At 49.5% G+C, this 19,684-nt stretch overlaps 1 protein-coding gene across 1 annotated transcript in view; it reads right to left on the bottom strand.

Moving 5' to 3' along the window:
• Zbtb7c (zinc finger and BTB domain containing 7C) overlaps window positions 1–19,357 on the bottom strand; it is a 323,617-nt gene extending 304,260 nt beyond the window's left edge. The window contains 1 exon segment of the mRNA NM_001127375.1: window positions 19,202–19,357. The gene's annotated coding sequence lies outside the window, so the exon portion shown is untranslated.
• Window positions 19,358–19,684: the final 327 nt, after the last annotated feature.

Genomic DNA, 19,684 nt, shown 5'->3' with positions numbered 1-19,684 from the left:
CCACTCCTCTCTAGCACCAAGTCTTCACCAAGAATGCTTGCAGTATGGAAAGATGGCTCTGGAGCTAGGCTGGGCAACTGGCCTACCATCCACCCAGAAAGGGGACAAGCAGGCCTTTAAAGACAGTCACTCCATCTTCTATGCTCTTCCTGTGTTCACATCAAATCATGCAGAAAAGTATCGTCCTGAGACCCAGGTCTAAGGTGTGAGGGTTCCTGGCCTGCCTCCCCCCCCCCCCCCCCCCCCCGTCAGCTCTAGGACAATAACTGATATACAGATAATGGAAAATCGGCTGAGGTGAGCCCAACGATGGCTTCTGTAGGCAGAGAGAACAAAAAACTGGTTTGGGCCAAATGTGCTGACGAATACGCTTTGGAAGCAATGATAACTTGACATCTGTGAACTGATACCGACCCAAGGAAGAACCATTGCTGTCCAAGCACAGAAGTGCTCCACCCGTCAGGTGGGACCCAAAGGGCACAATCCGAATGTCCCCTGACACACATACATCCTGATGGTGTGGCTCCCCCTGCAGGCAGGAGAAAGAGGAAGCACCCATCCAAGGGCTGGAAACAGAAGGGCTCCTTTCTCGTTTCCCTTTCTGCAGCCTTAGGTCTATGCCCTGTGCTATTCACTATTCAAGAATTCAGCTCCCATCCGTGCAACGGTGGTCAGTGAATTGTATACCTAAAACACAATGAGTTCTATTACATGGGAATTATACGTCAATAAAGCTTCTAAAACTGTTCAAGTTTGCTAGGTATGAATAGACATGCCTAAAACCCCAACTGTTGGGCGTCTGAGGCAAGGTGATTGTAAGCTCAAGACAGACTAAGCTACATAGTAAAACCCTGTCTCAAAAACAAAACAAAACAAAACAAAACAAAAAAACATGAAGGAAAGACAAGCAAAGGGAGGGCAAGGAAGGGAGGAGGAAAGAAAGGCAGGGGAGGGGCTAGAAGGTAGCTCAGTGGTTAAGGCCACTGGCTCTTCTTGCAGAAGACCCAGGTTCAATTCCAGGCACCCATGTGTTGGCTCACAGCTGTCTAGTTCCAGTCCCCGGGATCAGATGATTTTTATAGACTCCCTGGGCACCAGGCACACATGCAGCACATGACTACACATACAGGCAAAACACTCATACATACAAAATAAGTATATAATTCTTTAAAAAAATTAAAAAGAAAGGAAGGAAAGAAGGTGGAGGGAAGAGGGGGGAAGAAAGGGAAAACTTAAAAGTGGGGGAAGCAATCTGTGAACCTGGGGATGTAGTTCTGCAATAAGATTTGTCTCGCAAGCATGAGTTTGGTGCTCGACTCCCAGCACTACAGAGGTGAGAAGTTTTTTTAGCCAAAAAAAAAATGTACTTTGTTGTTAATGTGAATATTTTATTTGATTCTTACCTCTCTATGTTTTCAATCAAAACTAAGCACAGTTTCGGTTAGGACACCTACAAGAAGATCGCATATATGTATGCGTGCACACACACCCCTAAAGCAAATGCTCCTGATTGAAATAAACTACAAAGGGCAGAACCCAAACGGTATGGATTCAGCAACCTCAGACTCCTGAATCAAGACTGGCTGCTGCTTCTTCAACTGCTGGGATATCCCTCACCCCCAGGTAGCCCGGAACCTCTCGGATGCCTGCAAAGACGGTAACTGGTCCCCAGAGAGCTCCTTGCAGCAAATCTAGCCACACAATGAAGCCACTGGTGCCTGCTCCCCCACCCTGGCCAACTCCAGCCCAGCATCTCCACGGTGGTTTTGGCAGCATCTGCACCAAGGCCATTTGCACTTGAAAGCTACCATGGCTTTGCTACCCAAGTCTCACCGACCTCAAATAGAGGGGACCAGACTTACAGCTTCAAGTCTTTGCCCCCTGAACTCCAAAAAAGAAAACCTCTACCTGACCCTTTTTTTTTTTTTTTTTTTTGTAAAATCCAGGGACTTTGGACCTGTGAAGCAGGGTAAATAGTTCCAGAAGTTTCTTTTTTCCTGCTGCTCTATTTGGTTTGATGGGATCAAATACTGCCAATGGCAGATGCTCCAATGATTGATTAGGAGGTGGGGGGGCGAAGGCTGAATTTTCCGGTGATGCGAGCTTGCAGGAACAATTTTGGAAGTGCTGTCTGCCAAGCTCAGCCAGAGACTGGGGAGATGACTCAAGGTGGAGGTGGGGGAGGGGGAGCCAGGAACCCCATCAGGGGAAGATCTGATCAGTCGGTTCATTTATTTTGACAAATCTTTTCTTTTTAATCATCTATAATGAGGCCAGAGTACATTGTGCCATGTGTGTGATATATTTTGGAAAGGTAATGAAGTCTGGGGAATAGGCAGCATAACTCAGCTCCCAGCCATTAAATCTCCGCTTAGAAGTAGGATAAAGTCAAAGATTTGTGTGTGTGTGCAAGAGTGTAAAAATTATAAGGCTAGCACATTAGCAGGGGCAAAAAATTAGCCAGGTTCTACTGCTCTATTGAGATTTAGAGCACCTGAGTACAGTGACTACATTTTCCTTAGAGATCTTTACAGCTATTCGGAATTATGAACCCATAATATGCAAATGCATGGGGGCTAAGAAATATGCATTCTTGGCAGAGACTGGGGATGTTATAATGTGTGCTGTAAACGGCCCCGCGTATGTGTATAAAATCAGCACGCACATACTAACTGGTCGATTATCCCTTCTAAAACCGCACATAAATTCTCTTGACAGGAATTGGAATTTTGCACACATCCCAAGAATGAACAGACTCTTAATGGGCTGTGTGTATGAAGGATGGATTATGGGAACCAGCAGAAAGGGTCACTAAGCTAAGTAAGAGGACTTCCTGGTTCTGGAGCATAACAACAAGCAGTTCAGGGCGACATTTTCCTTCTGAGCATAACAATTATAATATTAGCCATGGTCAATAATATTTATTGAGTTCTGGGCATCAAGACAAACTCTGTGCTGCGTGCTTTCTACCTACAATCTCAAGGGGACAGAGAGGGAGAGAGAGAATATGTGTGCGTGTGAGTGTTTGTATGTAAATATGTGTGCACGTGAATGTGTGTGTGTGAGAGAAAATATTGTTCATGTGCAAATTTGTGTGTACATGTGAGTTTGTGTGTAAATGTGTGCATGTGAGTGTTTGTGTGTAAATGTGTGCATGTGAGTGTGTATAAATATGTGTGCATGTAAACGTGTATGTGTGTGAGAGAGTTGAGAGATAGTTGAGAGATTGTTTACACACACACACAGAGAATATGTGTGCATGTGAGTGTTTGTGTGTAAATGTGTGTGCATGTGAGTGTGTATGTGTGTGAGAGAGAGTTGAGAGATAGTTCAGAGAGAGAGAGAGAGAGAGAGAGAGAGAGCACAAGCGCCCTGGCAAACAGCTATTTCCCAAAGGAATGCAGCAATTCATTATGGAGAAAACCTTCGTTTGTTCACCAGGCAAGGAGAATTCAGCCCACAGGCCCAATGATAGGGCAAGGCAGAGACCTCCTACAAAGACCTGTTCTTTTGTGGTGAGAGTACTTCAGACCTGGAGCCAAAATCTAGGTAATTGCCATTTCTGAGAAGAGAGTAGAAGTGAGGGAGCTGCAGCCCAGACTCTGAGAAGAGGTAGGAAGCCCAAAATAGAAGGTTGCTGAGTCAGCTCTTCTCACACGCAGGGGCTGGAATTGTAAGGAAGGGAAAGAAAAGCCTTTAGTTAAACAATGGCTTTTAATGACTTCTGCAAATAGGTGGCTCTCTGCAAGGTGGCTGAATCTGGAGTATGAGAACCGAAAGGAATATGGAGTTGCTTGGCAAAACTATGGAGAGAAACCATAGCACGATTCATTTTCTATCATGTAAGTAGAAATATTATTTTATCAAATAACTCGGTTTTACAACCTCTCTGCCCCTATTTCCTCTAAGCAGTTAAAGAAAATCTAAGGACCCTGGTACTTAAAAGCAGACACACAGTTTTCTCCAGTAGCTGGCAAGGAGAGAACCAAGGGCCACCCCTGTTGTGCCCCATCTCTGAGCAAGACTTCTCAGTTCTTGAAATGAGCTGAAATCTGAATTAGGACACACTTTGCAAAAGCAAGCCCTGCCCATCATCACAGCTAAACCCAAAATTCAAAGCACTCTCCACGTCCTCTGAAGATACCTTGCAAAGATCCAGGCAAGAAGCCTGAGGTGGAAGGAGGGGTGTGGTTCAGTCAGTAAAGTGATTGCTACAAAAGCATGAAATCGATTTGGACCTCACCTCCAGCACCCATATACAAGAAAAGGGCAGCACCACATAACTTTCATCCCTGCATTAGCTGGGTGGGGACAGACATCTCTAGGGCTAGGTGACCAGCCAGATGGTTTAGTCCAAGTAGTATGCTTCAGTTTCTGGAGAGGTGCTATTTTGGAAAAGTAAAGAGGAGAGTGATAGAGGAAGACACCCAACACACACACACACACACACACACACACACACATACACACACACATACACACACACATACACACACATACACACATACATACACAAACAAGCACATACTCACACATGCACACACACATGTGCACACACACATACATACACACTCACACATGCACACACACGCGCACACACACATACACACACGTACACACATACATACACAAACAAGCACATACTCACACATGCACACACACATGCACATACATACACACACATACACACATACACAAACAAGCACATACTCATACATGCACACACACAAACAAGCACATACTCACACTTGCACACACACATGCGCACACATGTGCACACACACATACACACATGCACATACATACACACACATACACAAACAAGCACATACTCACACACGCACGCACACACACACATGCGCACACATGTGCACACACACATACACACACGTACACACAGGCACACACATACATACACAAATAAGCACATACTCACACATGCACACACACACACACACTCGCGCATGCATGTGCACTCGTACGCATATGCACAAAACCTGAGATGAACACGACCTCATTAGGTAAGAAGCAGGTCTTCTCCTACTAATCTCTCACTGAGGCAGACTGCCAAAGGTTACAGAGCATTGGGAAAATAGCAGACAAGCATGTTTTCTTAAGTGGTTTATTTGCAACGTGCTAGGACACAGAAACCTTGAGATTACAAAGACAGACATAAATCCACTGGAAGAAGCTTATGCAAACTGGGACCTTGGGACGGGGTCCTTGAGTCTCTATGCCACATCCAAAGTCTCTATGCCACATCACTGTATGCAGGATTTACTATCCCTCAAATCATTTCCTCTGTCCCTGTCAGCTGTCTACCCCAACAGCACACTCCACTTGGTCCACACCACCCAGCATGGCTCTAATGAGAGAGGAATTCTCACCTTCTGCCATGAGCTCTGGCAGCCATAGTCAGCGAGTGATGTTATTTCAGTGTGGAAACGGGATTTTCCCTCTGCAGATTCATAGAAACATACAAACTCCCTGGTGTCCTAACAGCCTGGTTCCCGTTGTACTGAAGCTGCATTTTCACAGCAGTGCTTTATGTGGTTCCAAAACTAATTCCCCAAAATGCCATAGGAAAGAGACAGCATCCGAGGGCTAGCGAGGTACCTGGGTGAGTAAAAACTCATGCAATCCCAATGCCTCTCACCAATCTCTGGAGGCCATGAAGAGTGTTCTCTGAAGGAGAAAACTGACTCCTGAAAGACGTCTCCTAGCCTTTACATACAAACCAATACATGAGGGCGGCGGGTGGGTGGGTGGTGGTAATGGTGGGTGGTGGTGGTGGTGGTGGTGGTGGTGGTGGTGGTGGTGGTGGTGGTGGTGGTGGTGGTGATAATTTTGTAAAACCATCCCACTGTGGTGCTGGACCAAAACCCATAGCTTATTTCTTGATAGCTAGTGGCTTATCTCTTCCCAAGCCCCCACTATTTAAGAGTGAAGTTCAAACCTTGACACCCCTGAAACATATCGTATTCAATGAACCAGACAGCGGGATCCAGTCGGGCAAGACGGAGTTTTGCAATGACTTCTGCAAACTTGATCCCCTAACTGGACGCATTCCCTCTTGCCTCCACATCCTCCTCTTCTGCAGGGATGTGCCGCCATAGCTGAGGTTGGCCCATGACATGTTGGTCCCACTACTACACCGTTGCCCAAGGCTGTCCTCCTGCCCTGAACACTCAATTTCGGTGTAACGGATAGAATATGGGCTGTGGAATTAGCTCTGTCAGTCTCCTAATTGCTTCCTGCCAGGTACACCACCTCCAGCAAGTGAGCCTAAACATCCCAAGTCTTAATTCTTCATTGGCTAAATGGGATATTGTGGCGTTGAAAGTCACTGTGAGAATCGGTGCGCATGTCACAACTGGGAAGAGCTTACAGCCATAAGTTCCTCAATAGTGCCATTGCTCTGCCTCCTCCAAGCTCCCTTCCCCGGTTCAAGTCTCACAGCACCCAGCTGCACCGCACATCACTTCTTTAAATAGGTGTGGCCTTTCCAAGCTACGCTGCATCGTGAAGTCACGAGCGTAAAAACATCGCATACGTCCTGTCTGCAGCATCATCTTCCTAAGAGATCGCTGGGTCCTATCTTTTCCCATGCCCTGAAGAACTAAGCCAGGACCAAAAGATACCACAGGAGTTCAAATACACCTAGGTTCTACCCAGGGTCACAGCTTCCTTCCCCGCCCCCGCCCCCCAGGACACAGAAAGCCATGAAGATTATTCAAGAGCAGGAGCTCCCTGAAAACCAACCTGTGACTCTCTGGCAGCTTTAGCTCATTTGATTAGGGTCTGTCCTCACAGCTTGGGGCTGTTTCAGAGAGCAAGCTGCCCAAATTCAGGCCAGCGTGAGTATGAAGCAGATCACCCTACATTTGAGAGGGAGCAGGAAGCTGTTAACACAGAGGTGAGCCCCAGCCTGCAGGTCAGACAGGAAAGCCTGCCTTCTTCCATAAAGTGAGGTTAGTCTCTCACTACCTGCCTCTGGCCTCCTTACTGGACCGTCGTTGCCCACTCGAGTGAAAGAATTGGCCCACGTAACCCTCTCGCTCCTCAGACTCTGAAGCAGCCCTGATTCCTTGGGGTGTAGAAGGGTTCCAAAGGCTCTAACGGCCAACAGGATACAGAGTCTAAGAATCTGCCCTCTGAAGGACTGTGGGAGGCAGCTGAGGGGACCAAGGCCATGATGTCAGGAGTGACATTTACAAGTTTCTTTGCTCAATTGGCCTGGATACCTTCCTAATGCCCTGCACCCACCTCTCATTCATGGAACCCAAAACCTACCCCGGGGCTTATATATTCCTTCACCAGAGCTGTAGCAAATAACACATTAGACAACCTTTACTGGCATGTGGGCGAGACTGCTCCAGTCTGTCACTACATAACACCAGAGTGTGGGTGCTGTCTTCCACCATTGAAATCCATTGTTTTCTCTTCTACCCCACCATTTCCTCTCATGTAATAGGACCTCGAAAAGCACAAGCTTAATACATCGAGTTTGACTATGTTCTCCAGGAAGTCCAACCCAAAGTTCATGCTAGTGTGTGTGTGTGTGTGTGTGTGTGTGTGTGTGTGTGTGTGAGAGAGAGAGAGAGAGAGAGAGAGAGAGATGAAGGGAGGGAGGGAGGGAGGGAGGGAGGGAGGGAGGGAGGGAGGGAGGGAGGGAGGAGACCAACTTTAAGTGTCTTCTATCCCTCACCATCTAATCCTTTGAGACAGGGGTCTCTCACCAATCCCGGGTCTCATTGATTGGGTAAACCAAGTAGCCTGCAAGCGCTATTCATCTTCCTGTCTTCTCTTCAGAACCAGAGTTACACACAGGTGCCACTATGCAGTTCTGAAGTCCAAATTCAGGATCCCTTATGCTTACCCGACAAGCACCTTAGAAAACTAAGCTCTCCCTCAGCCCCTCATCCTACTCTTGATACTTAAGGAATTAAGAAAGTTTATCCTCTGAAATATCTTGTACACAGTGATAGCAAACTTACTCTTTCCAGAGCTGATAAGTCAAAAACGTCTATTTGTACTAATAGAAGACTGGAAACCAAAATGCCCATGTATTAGGAGTAGTCAAATAATCAGTCAGGTTTTAAGACATCTCCAGGATGGACTTCAGAGACAGTTCAGTGGTTGAAGGCTCTTGTCTCTAAGCCTCACAGCCTAAGTTTGATTCCTGATATCTACATGGTGGAAGGAAAGAACTGACTTCTGAAATTTTTCCTCTGATATCTGTCTGTCTGTCTCTGTCTCTGTCTCTGTCTCTCTGTCTCTCTGTCTCTCTATCTCTCTATCTCTCTGTCTCTCTGTCTCTGTCTGTCTCTCTCTCTGTCTCTCTCTGTCTGTCTCTCTGTCTCTCTGTCTCTCTCTCTCCCCCCCCCTCTCTCTCATACACATACACACACACACACACAGACCTGTAAATTGAAGGCCAGCCTGGTCTATAGAGTGAGTTCTAGGCCAGACAGAGCTAAATAGTGAGACTCTGCCTCAAAGAGGAAAGAAAAGAATAAATTTTAAAATGTAATTTAAAAAAATAAATAAATAAAATGTAATTTTTAAAAAAAGGATATCTTAAAGACATATTGAACAAAAAGTGGAAAACGAAATACAATGGTCCGATCCTTTTATAGTTGGTTGATATTATTAAAACATACGTTCATGTGTGTGCACCTGCACATCCATGTTTTCGTGTGTGCACTAAATGTCTTGAAACCTAAGCATGAGAAGAAGCTGCCTAGGGTAAGGAGACTAGCTACCGAAGAGAGATGTTTCTCTTCTAATGCCCTTTTGTACCTTTTGAATGTTAAACCATGTAAGTGTTGGCCTACTCGGGGAAAAAAATTAAATTAAAAATTCAAAGCAAACAATGTGGAGAAAGTAATAAGAATGTAGTTTAGGGAAACATAGGAAAGAAATCATTATTTAAAAATGGTTCAGAGTCCCGTGGAATTGCCTGGGAACCATGGCAGAGAAAAACCCTACAAGCCCACGCTTCAGGGGAGGCAGGAGGCTGATGTGGGTTCTGGTATCTAGTCCTCTGCTGCCTGCTGGTGTGGGTGTTAGGAGCGATGCAGCCCTTCTGAGCCTCGGTGTCCATGAGTGCACCAGCTTTCTTGGGCATCTTCTCTGTCTGGGAGATGGGGATCCCTCAGGGAATCACTAGCTAGATACTTGATGGTAACATGTTTAAAGAGAAGACTTAGCTCTTCAAAGAGAGAGCAGGCTTCCTCCCGCTTCTAGAAGGGCATGGGAAGGAGATAAAACTCCAAGTGCCCCCTCACCAGAGCACAGGAAAAGCAGAGGCTCTGACTTCAGAAGCCAAAAATACACTGGTTGCACCCTTCCCTTCGAACACGCCTACCCTATCCCTCCCTCTTCCACATCCTCTCTGGGCAGGCCCGGTGCCCATTAATGACAGAGCTGAAAATGTTCCCTTTCTTGTGTGCTAATATTTCCTGCCAGGCCACTCCCATCTTTTAACGCTCGATGCTCACAGCCCCCTAGGATGACCATGGACTGAAGGAAGCTCCAGAAATATGGCACAATGAAAATGTCAGTTTTAACGTGGCAACGCCCTTACCCAAATCCCAAGCGCTCTCTGTCACAGCTTACCTCAGCGACCAGATGCCATCCGTTCTTGGAGAGCTTGCTGTGCCCGCTGCCACACACACTCTGAAGGGGACATTTGATCCTGGGTCCCTAGAGTGGATCTGCAGTGGCTGAACTGGTTTTCCATGACTTTCTCTCGGAAACGAGAGGGCACTAGAGCAGGAACGCCTCTGGGATATAATCTGACCTCACAGACAAATGGGGAAACTGAGGCCCACGAAGGTGGGATACCCCCGCTCAGACACACAGCACCTGCCTTCCACTGAGCCACAGTAAAAGCCAGGTTTTCTGCACTTTGCCTCCCTTGTAATCTGCTTGCCTGTGATGACCTCTCTCCTGAGGCAACGTTCCCTCACAGCTAATGCCCCTGTCTCCCAGGGACTGGTCCTCCTCACCGGTGCCCTAGTCTTTCTATGCTATCCAGAGTGTCGGCCACGTGTCTGGGCACTGGAAACAGATCTAGTGACCCATGTTAAAATGGTAACATTTTGGCTATAATGGGCTAAATAAAATACATCAGAATTCAGCTCACCCACTTTTTCTTTTCTTTTCTTTTCTTTTTTTTTTCTTTTTTTTCTTTCTTTTTTTTTTTACTTTAAAAAATGTAGCTACCGGGAAGTTTTAATGTATATAGAGGGTGCGTCATAAATTCCCATTAGGCTCCACTGCTTCTCGATTTGGCCCAAGGTCAACAAAACTGACCTGCTCCTGCCTGTCAATTAAAGACAAGTGGACTTCTCTGTGAAGACCAGTGGGTGCCCACGGGCATAGGAAGGTTAAGCTCCTGGCTTGAGTGAGTGTATTTCTTCTCCAAGCAGGGTGGGGAGGCAGGGAGGGGTAGTAGTACCCTTTGAGTAATGTCAACTCTGCCCATGTGTAAAGCAGTTACACCCAACAGTCTTCATTCTTTTTATTTTTAACTTTTTATTGATTCGTCATACACCCCAGCCCCATTCATCTCTCTATCTGTTCACATCTGCCCTGAGTCCTTGCAACCTCCCCTGGTCCAAATAAAACATATAACACACACACACCACTACCACCACCCACTCCATCACCACCACCACCAACAACAACAACAGAAACAACAACAACAAAATCATAAACCCGTCTCTTCATGGAAGCTGTAGTGTGTCACAGTGTGTCCCTATGATAACTGTGTTCATTGCAATGAGTCATTGGTCTGGTTCGAGATCTCTGGCTTCCATGACACCATCAATACTGCATCTTCACTGGACCTCCTCCTGGTTATCCTGTTGTTGCTCTGTGCCTGGCGGACCCTGCAGCTTCGGAACAGTAGGACTGGCCCTTTTGTGCATCTCAACCGTTTGCAGCTGATACAGATTTTGGGGTGGGCCAATTCGGAAGCCTGGACCTGGGCCTGGATCTGAGCCAGCCCATCAGTTCTTCTTTATCCACACCACCAGCTCTCCCTCAGGGCTGGCTCACCTGCACCCATGCCTTCAGAGCCAACCCCACTGTGCTGCTCAGGCAAGGTTCAGGGCCCCGCTTTCCCAACTTCTGCAACCTGTGAATGGCTGGACCAGCTCTCCCACCGGCTCTTACACCCCTGGGGGACTGGCTCACCCATGCCTTTGCCACCAGGGCCAGCTCCACTGTGCTGCCCAGGCGAGATGCAGGGCTCACTCTCCTGAGTGCTACAGCCAGTGAGGGGGCAGAGCCAGATCTCCTGCTCTCTTGACCCCAGGATCAGCTTTCCTGGCTAATGCAGGTGGCAAGGCAGGGAAGAGGAGGGCACCATGCCCACACTCCCACCACTTCACTCCAGATGAGTTGTATGGCTGGCTCGCCTATACCCCAGCCACCAGGGTCAGCTCTACTGCCCCAGACGAGGCGTGAAGCCTTTCTCTCTCACTACATACTTGTACACTGTGGTAGCTCCTGCTGCAGCCTGGTCACATGACTGGGGGACCTGGAGATGTCCTCTATCAGAGCCATGTAGCATGGTAGCAGTCGGGTGTCTATGGCCTGCCTGTGCGATGTACTGGAGGGCAGGTTTGTGGGTGGCATGGTAGTCAACAGGTCTCTGTCTGTCTTCTTCCTCCTGTGTTGCACTGCCTGGATTTGATTTGACATGATATGATTTGATTTTTATGAGTCCTAGGCATAAAACCGCCTTGGCCACCAAGCCAGACATCAAGCTCGGATGAACAAAGGACTGGCACCTGCTCTGCCCCGACTAATGTAAGAGCAACGCCACAAGGTGTCTCTTTGCCCATTGCCAGAGGGTTGGGGGCGTAAGCAAATGTTCTTATAGACTAGATTTTCTTCCTGAAGTAGGTGGCAGCTTGGGGGATAGGAGCAGAAGACAACAATGTCTTGGGTGTTTGGAGGCATGATACTTAGTATCATCTTCCCCTCCTGCCTCCCTCAGAAACAAAGTCACAAAATGACTAATGATGGCTTCCTACACTTGTGAGGCTATTCTATGAAGTAGCTCTCTCCCTCTGACATCTTCTTCCTCTCTCTCTCTCTCTCTCTCTCTCTCTCTCTCTCTCTCTGTGTGTGTGTGTGTGTGTCTCAGTATCTCTCTGCCTTTCTCTGTCTCTCCATTTCTCCTTCTCTCTCTGTCTCTCCCTCTCTTTCTCTGTGTCTCTCTCCTCCTCTCTTTCTATCTGTCTGTCTCTCTGTCTCTCTGTGTCTCTGTCTCTCTGTGTCTCTGTCTGTCTCTGTCTATTTCTGTTTCTCTGTCTTTTTCTGTGTCTCTGTCTCTCTCCCTCTCTCTATTCTCTGTCTCTCTGTGTCTCTGTGTCTCTGTGTCTCTGTCTCTCTCCCTCTCTTTGTCTCTGTTTCTGTCTGTCTCTCTCTGTGTCTCTATCTCTCCCTCTCTATTCTCTGTCTCTCTGTCTCTGTCTCTCTCCCTTTCTTTGTCTCTCTGTCTGTCTCTGTCTCTCTCCCTCTCTCTATTCTCTGTCTCTCACCTATGTCTCTCTCTCACCCTCTCTTTGTCTCTGTCTGTCTGTCTCTCTCTCTCTTCCTCTCTCTCTCTCTCTCTTCCTCTCTCTCTCTCACTCTCTCTCTCTCACTCTCTCCCCCACGCTGTCAGCTGGCACTGGCACTGCCCTTATACAATAGAGAGTTAAATAATGTAACATGCAGTCACGACTGAAGAAGGTGGCAAAGTCATGGATGGACTCTGTGATGGTCACCTCCAAGTGCTGCCTAACTCAGCAGCCCCTAACTCTCAGCCTGTCTCCTTTTCTGTCAATCTTAGAGGGCAAGCAGGACTCACAAACCCAAAGACTAACTCTCTGGAGACTGGGATCTGAGCCCTAGCAATCACCCATAAAAAAAGGTCACTGCCCGGAAGCTCTGCCCTCCGCCCTGCCAATCCTCCCACTTCTGGTCTCCACAGAGTTGAGTGCTTCCAGGCTCTGACACAAGAGTTCACTCAAACCTCTCTGAACCCCACTGCAGTAAGTCATGTTACTGTTTTAGAAGTCAGCCTTCCTGCATGGTTCCTCTCTGCTCTTCCTCCAACCTCCCAGCCAAGCACACTCTGAAGAGACCTTGACTACCATGGCCCTCATCAGGATCTCCCCTGATTCTGTATTCTTCCATTCATCCAGCAAATGTGTGCCAGCCATGTCTGCAAGCCATGAACAGAACAGTGAGGGGGGAGGCCGCAGTCCCCACCCCTGAAAGAGTAATGGACGTCCCCAGCAGTGCCTTAAAACACTAATGGAATGACACAGGTTTATAGTTCTTAAATTCTCCCTGCCTCTCTTAGCTTTAGGTCAAAGAATGATGAGCTAATGGGAGTTGAAAAATCTCTTTTATAGCAGACAAATAAGGTATGGTACAGTCCTTGAAAGGAAGTTACGCATCCGTGGCAAATACGTTTCCAAACATTCTTGACTGTGTGTGCAATACCACAGACCCCTTGTCCTTAGCATGATGGTACAGAGAAAAGCATGAGGTGCCTCTCCAGTGTGCTGGAAAATAGAACCATTTTCTTTATTTCAAGTACAGAAGCTAAAGCCTCCCAAGGTCTTTTTAAAGTGTGAGAGACCTCTTTCTCCTCCAGTATCAGTAATTGACAGTGAGAATTCGAGTGTCAGGTTTCAGGAGAAAGCAACCTTCCTGGTTAGGGGAAGCTGGGGTGTATTTTTTAAGTCTGGGGAAGCTGCACATGCCTATGTTTTGGGTGTGCACTTCTGTTTCTATATGTTTATTTCTGGCTATAGAAAAAGACTGGAGCCCAGTGCGATGAATTTAGGGGGCTTCAGCAGTTTTAATTTCTCACTCTGGCAACCATTTCCAGGTTTTCCGTAATGACTGGGGTGCTCTGACAATCAGAACACATGCAGCACTAAATGGGATGTCAGTCCTCCTCTACGTTTCCTCGTGAATCCGTTTCTCATAAGAACTGTTTCCATGGGGGTTTGGAAGCCAACAGGGTGTGAAACACTAATGAAATGCTCTACTCCCATGGGGCCGAGGGGACCCCTTGGCCCTGGAGAGGAGCCCTCCCTGTGTCCATGCTGGCGGGCAGCTGTTTACAGCTGTTCTGAAGATGCTGCCAATGAATGATGCTGGTGGAAAAACACTCCTGACTCTCCAAGGGTGGCATTATGCTTGAACTCTTGCTCACCAGAGAGGGAGGGAGAGAGAGGTGGGAAAGGAGGGAGGGAGGGAGGGAGGGAGGGAGGGAGAGAGGAAGGGAGGGAGGGAGGGAGGGAGGGAGAGGGAGGGAGGGAGGGAGGGAGGGAGAGAGAGAGGGAGGGAGGGAGGGAGGGAGGGAGGGAGAGAGAGAGAGAGAGAGAGAGAGAGAGAGAGAGAGAGAGATTGGACAGTTAGTTAGTTAGTTAGTTAGTTAGTTAGTTAGTTAGTTAGTTCAGTCCTGCCACCAAGAGATTTCTCTACCCAAGCCAACCTTAACAATGGTCTGTGCTTCTTGAATTCTATGTCCCCATCCTGCTGTATAACAGGACACCTATAACAAGCTTTATTTCTGACTCTGGGCTGAAGAGACCCTGGCTGTCTCTTTTTCACACATCCCAACAGCTCCAACAGGCACTTCCCCTCGACTACTTACTTGAGTGTGCCGGCACAGCTCTGATGTGGAGGAAGCGGTGCCAAACGTTTAAACAGGGGCCTGGCCTCCTGGAGCTAAGACTCCAGTGGGGAAGACAAGCAGTGAAGAAAAAGGACCAAAGTCCCACCACGGCAGCACTGGGTACGGTAAAGAATATACTATGACAGGATCGTTCGGCTGTGACCCAAATGACAAGGCAAAGCCAGCTGGGAGATGCACAGGGAAAGGCAATCTGGACAAAAAGAATAGCGAACGAGGATGGGAAGCTCTTTCAAGAAACAAGGAGTGGGTGTATGAAGTCCGGGGAGCGTGGGAGGTCAAGAGACCATGTTCTGAGTGGCCACAGGTTATGCGAGGCCCAGCTTGCCTCCTTGCAGGGGCCTCAGTGCCTGCCTACCAGCCTGATGACAGAAAAGGAGTTTATCCCCAGCTACTGACTCAGTGGAAGTGCTTCCAGCATGCCCGATGGTGTACATGATCAGGTCTCTTGGCCTCGGAGCTCTCAGAATGCTGGTTGGACAACCCACCCCTCTTCTCATCCACACTCTGCTGTACCTCCTTGCCCTCCCAACATGCCTTTCTTCACGCCACACTGTCGATTTGATCCCTATTCACCATGCTCGCCCTGTGGTATTGGTTAAGCAAACTGTTTCTACAGCCAGCCTTGAACTGGACACTGAGTATATAGAAAAGAGCTATGCAAAATCCCTGCCCTGGAAAGCCTCAACGTATGTGCCTGACCCTGGGGCCCTACACCATCTCTTCTTTCTATCTAGGGATCCTTCCTTAAGTCTTCACGTCTAAGTGAAGTCTGCCATGAGCCCCTAAGATGGCTCTTTCAGATCCATTCAGATACAGCAGAATTGTTTTCCTACCTCCCTTCCTCCCACCACCTACCTAACCCCCACCTCCCCTATCCTCCCCACCCCCCCACCCCCACCACCAGCCCAAGCAGAAAATCTAGAGTCTCAGGAATGAAGTTGTAAGCAGCATTGTGACCGGTACCATTGATCAAGGGCAAAGAAGACTTGGGGTTAGAGGCCACCAAGGGGGTGGGGGTGGGGCAGGTGAGGAAGGAGTGTAAGCCTCAGACCTCCTCTGACATCACACAGACATGCCTCTGGAGTGAGAGAGGGTCCTGTCTAATCTGGCACCTTCAGAATCTCCTGCAGAATAGTAGTTACTGCCAGTCTTTTTTAAAAGCCAACTACGCTCTATTCAGCAGTTCAGTCTGAGGTGCCCGCCTATGCAGGTTGGGGGGACAAGAAACCAAGATACTGACTCTAGGGAGTCCTTGGAGCTTAACTCCCCAAGGCAGTCAGGCTCTAAGAAGACTTTCGGGATCTTTTTCCCAGATCAGGGATCAATCTGACATGGTTGTGTGGCAGGCTTTTTTTTTTTTTTTCAATGGGACACGGTCACCCTGGGGAGAAGTCAGTATCGAAGATGGTTCCAGACCCTTGAGTCTCTTCTTTCCTGGAAAGGAAAGGGGGTTTATAAATAGACCAACTCCTTCAGGCCTGCACAGACATAGATCTCAACACCCCGAGCCCAGCCTTAGCCAGCTGGTTCCAAGTTCTCATGGCCTTCTTCAGGAGGGAGGGCTATAAGCCAACATCAGCTGGGGTAGAGAACGAGGTGCCCTGGTGACTGGCCTCCAATCAACTGTGTTCGGTACTAGGAAGGACAATGGCCCAAGGCATTGCTGGAGAGTCTCTCGCAGCAGGTGACCTCTGGGAAGCCCAAGCTGAATAGTAGTAGGCTAATGCACTAGCAGACCATTTCTCCTCAGTCTGCCTCAGTTTCCCCATCTATGTAGCCATTGGGGACGCTGATGAGTTACTGTGCAATGGAAGTGAATGACGTTACAAAAATATTTTATTCTTACTTTGGTCCCGGGTCTTGTTTTTTGCTTTCATTTTGGTTTTCCTGCGGAGTCCCGAATGTGGGTATGGGGACCTTGAACCTTGTCTGTGTGAGAGAGCTGAGAAATTATACACTGTGGCACTGTCAGCCTTGAATTCCTCATACGGTATGTCCTCGAGGGCACTGGAACTCAAGAGCGTGTTCCCTCTTGGGGTAATTTCTGACTAATACAGATTGACACAAACCACACCCAGTCTTACTCTGCCTTAGTAAGGCTCTGCCTGGCAATATACAATGTTACAGACTGAAGGCTAACCCTTGCCCTAGAATATTTTGGTTCGAAGGGGGGGAAAAAATCCTCTTAACCATTATCATCCTGCCCTCCAACACACACCACATGCACTGGTAAGGAAAAAGTGGCTAAAATCTAAGTGGCCAACTCAAATCTCTTTTTTAATTAAGACACTTGTTTACTCAATAAAATACAGAGTAAAAAAAAAAAAAACATTTACTGAGAACCCATTCATTGACGCTTAATAGCTATGTCAAATACCCATAACAACATTCATTCCAACACCCCCAGATAATTGCTCATCTCTCTCATTTGGTATCCACAACAGCACTGAATGTGTGTCCAAGTGTAATTGATCCAAAATTGGGCTCCCTTTCAAAAATATCTGTAAAACTTAATTACCAGGAAAACAGTTTTGGCATCCTACAGAAAGTGGGTGCTTCAGCATGACAAGCTGGAGACTCATCTTGGCTAATCAAGCCGCATTATGTTGCCCAAGGAATCTGGGAGATTTGGGGCAATGAGGGTGTAGGAAAAGTTGGGATCGTGTCACACTGGACTTTGCGGTGGCTGTCCTGATTTTGTTGGGTCAAGGACAGGGGACAGGAAACTGAAGGTCTTTGATGGAAAGCATGAATGTACAAAGTAGCAGATAATGGCTCCCGGTCTGGCTCCCCATAACGGGCTCAGGGTCTGGGAGTAGCTTTTCTGTCCACAAGCCCACAAGACCTTGTCCCCTGGGGATTCTGTCCAAGCCTGGGCTGTTGCTGTCATTTCTAGTTTCCATGCTCCTTGACCACCGTGTTAGGTCATTCACTTCCTTGGTCTCCGGATGGTTCGTTATAGGATGAGTTCTCGTAATGCCTAGAGGTGCTTTCCCCAAATCTTGTGGCCTCCTTTAAAGCAGAGAGCCTTTCCCTGCTTTGTGGGTGCAGGAGGGGAATCCCGAGTGTGCCGAGGACCAAGGAGAATGAAGGACTGAATGTTTCTAACTCTCTGCGGTTTTGTACCTACTTGCAACACCCAAGTATCAGACCCTCTCTGGGAATAATGGTTTCTTTCAGCCTAAACCTGACCTACCCTGGTGGCTCTACCTGGCTGCCCTGAGAGTTACCCGGCCAACAAGGAACCAATCAACGCACAGAACCTCAGACTTTCTCAAAGCTGGACATAGCACATCCTCTTTTAAGTGTTTTTCTTACTCCAGTTCCGTTCTCCTCTCTGTCCCAGAAGCCCTAAAATCACAGCCCTAGCTTTGCAATGATAGCACAAGCCGCGGACCTCAGCAGCTTCGACCCGGAGCCATGGACGTGAGGCTTGATTCAGTGCGTGTCTCCACAGCTATGCAAACATGAAAGGTAAGGGGGCCTGGCGATTCCTTCGCGGCTGCCCCTGGCCTTCTTCCTGGCGAAACCAAGCCAACACCGCGAATAACAAAGCCTCATCGGGATCCGAGAGGCTTCGCTGTCAACCCAGCAAGAGACGCGCACACGGCTTCAGCGTCTGTCGCTAGGAAGAGATCTCCACCACGAGTGTCACTAGGAAGAGATCTCCAGCCGCCCAGCGGGGATGAGAGGTCCCCGGGCGGGCTATGCTTCTCTTTATCTAGGCCCGGAGAAATTACGTGCGTGCGTGCATTTATCTCAACTTGCCCATGTACCCGCAGCTGAGATGCTCCTCTGAGCGTCCCCTGGGTCCCTGCCGCCAGGCAACCCTCCGGCCTCATTGAGAAGTGCGGGATCCCCTCCACCTTTAACAGCCCCTTTCTCAATGTCCAAGAAAAGACAGCGCAAGGTTCGGGTGCCCAAGTAATAAAACACCGTCACTGCCCAAAATGCTCTCCAGCCTTCCTTCCCGGCAGAAGTACAGCAAAAACTTTTGGCAGGAACCACCTGTGGCTGCCGAGAGGCTCGCCCCGCCCGGGCCCGGAGGCGCCGCGGAGCCCGGGGCCGCACGCGCCCGCAGAAGTTCCCTCAGAGCCCCGCGCGCCACTTCGCTCCAGGCCGCGGTGCCAGCCAGGAGGCGCGGCGCCCGCTCGCTGGCTCCCTCTCTGCTGGCTCTCCCCTCCCTCCCCCTCTCCCTCTTTGCCTCCGCCCGCCTCCTTTGGTTGCATGGCTGCCGCACACACTGAGCCCCTGAATAGCCACCGCAACCCCCCGCCTCCTGCCCAGCGATGGAGCGCGCCCCTGCCCCCGCCGGCGCCCCGGGACGCGCGGACCTCCCGCCTCCTAGCAACGGCCCTGCCGTCGCTCCGGGGCTCCGGGGGACACACAGCCACCTTCTCCGAGCCCCGCGACCTCCCGACCCGCCTAGGCAGCCGAGGTGCAGAAGCAGACCCCTGACAGCCCGCGCGCGGAGCTGCTCACCTCTGCGCGCCGCCGACCCCGCGCGCCTCCCGCACTTGGCTCCGGCCGCAGCGCTCGCGTCCTTCTTCGCCGCCACTGTCCGTCCGTCCCTGCGCTCCCGAGCCGCGCTGGCCGCGCTGCTGTCAGAGTCTCGTGGCCCGGCTCCTCCAGCGGCTGTTCAGCCGAGCGACGGGCGCGCGGGCAGCTCCTCCCTCCCGGGGCCGCGCCTCCGCCCTCTGCACGCCCCGCCTCCCGCGCCGCGGCTGGCAGCCCCGCGCCCCGCGCCCAGCGCCCGCGCCCGCGGCTCGGGGGCCGCACGGGGCTAAAGGGCCCGGATGTGTGCGGTCGCCTCTCTCCGGCTCGCTCGCGCCCGCCCCCTCCCCACCCTGTCACACATGCACTTGCTGCGGCCCGGCCTCCTGCCTCGGCTAATTTTTATTTTGACAGTCGCTGGCGAGGGGGCGGCGCTGCCGGGGATGCCTAGGACCCCCGCGCGGGCGGCGA

This window comes from Rattus norvegicus, chromosome 18, assembly GCF_021556685.1.
Source record: "Rattus norvegicus strain SHRSP/BbbUtx chromosome 18, alternate assembly SHRSP_T2T, whole genome shotgun sequence".
NCBI lineage: Eukaryota > Metazoa > Chordata > Mammalia > Rodentia > Muridae > Rattus > Rattus norvegicus.
Note: the sequence above shows the minus strand (reverse complement) of the source record. Positions and strands in the feature narration are given on the sequence as shown.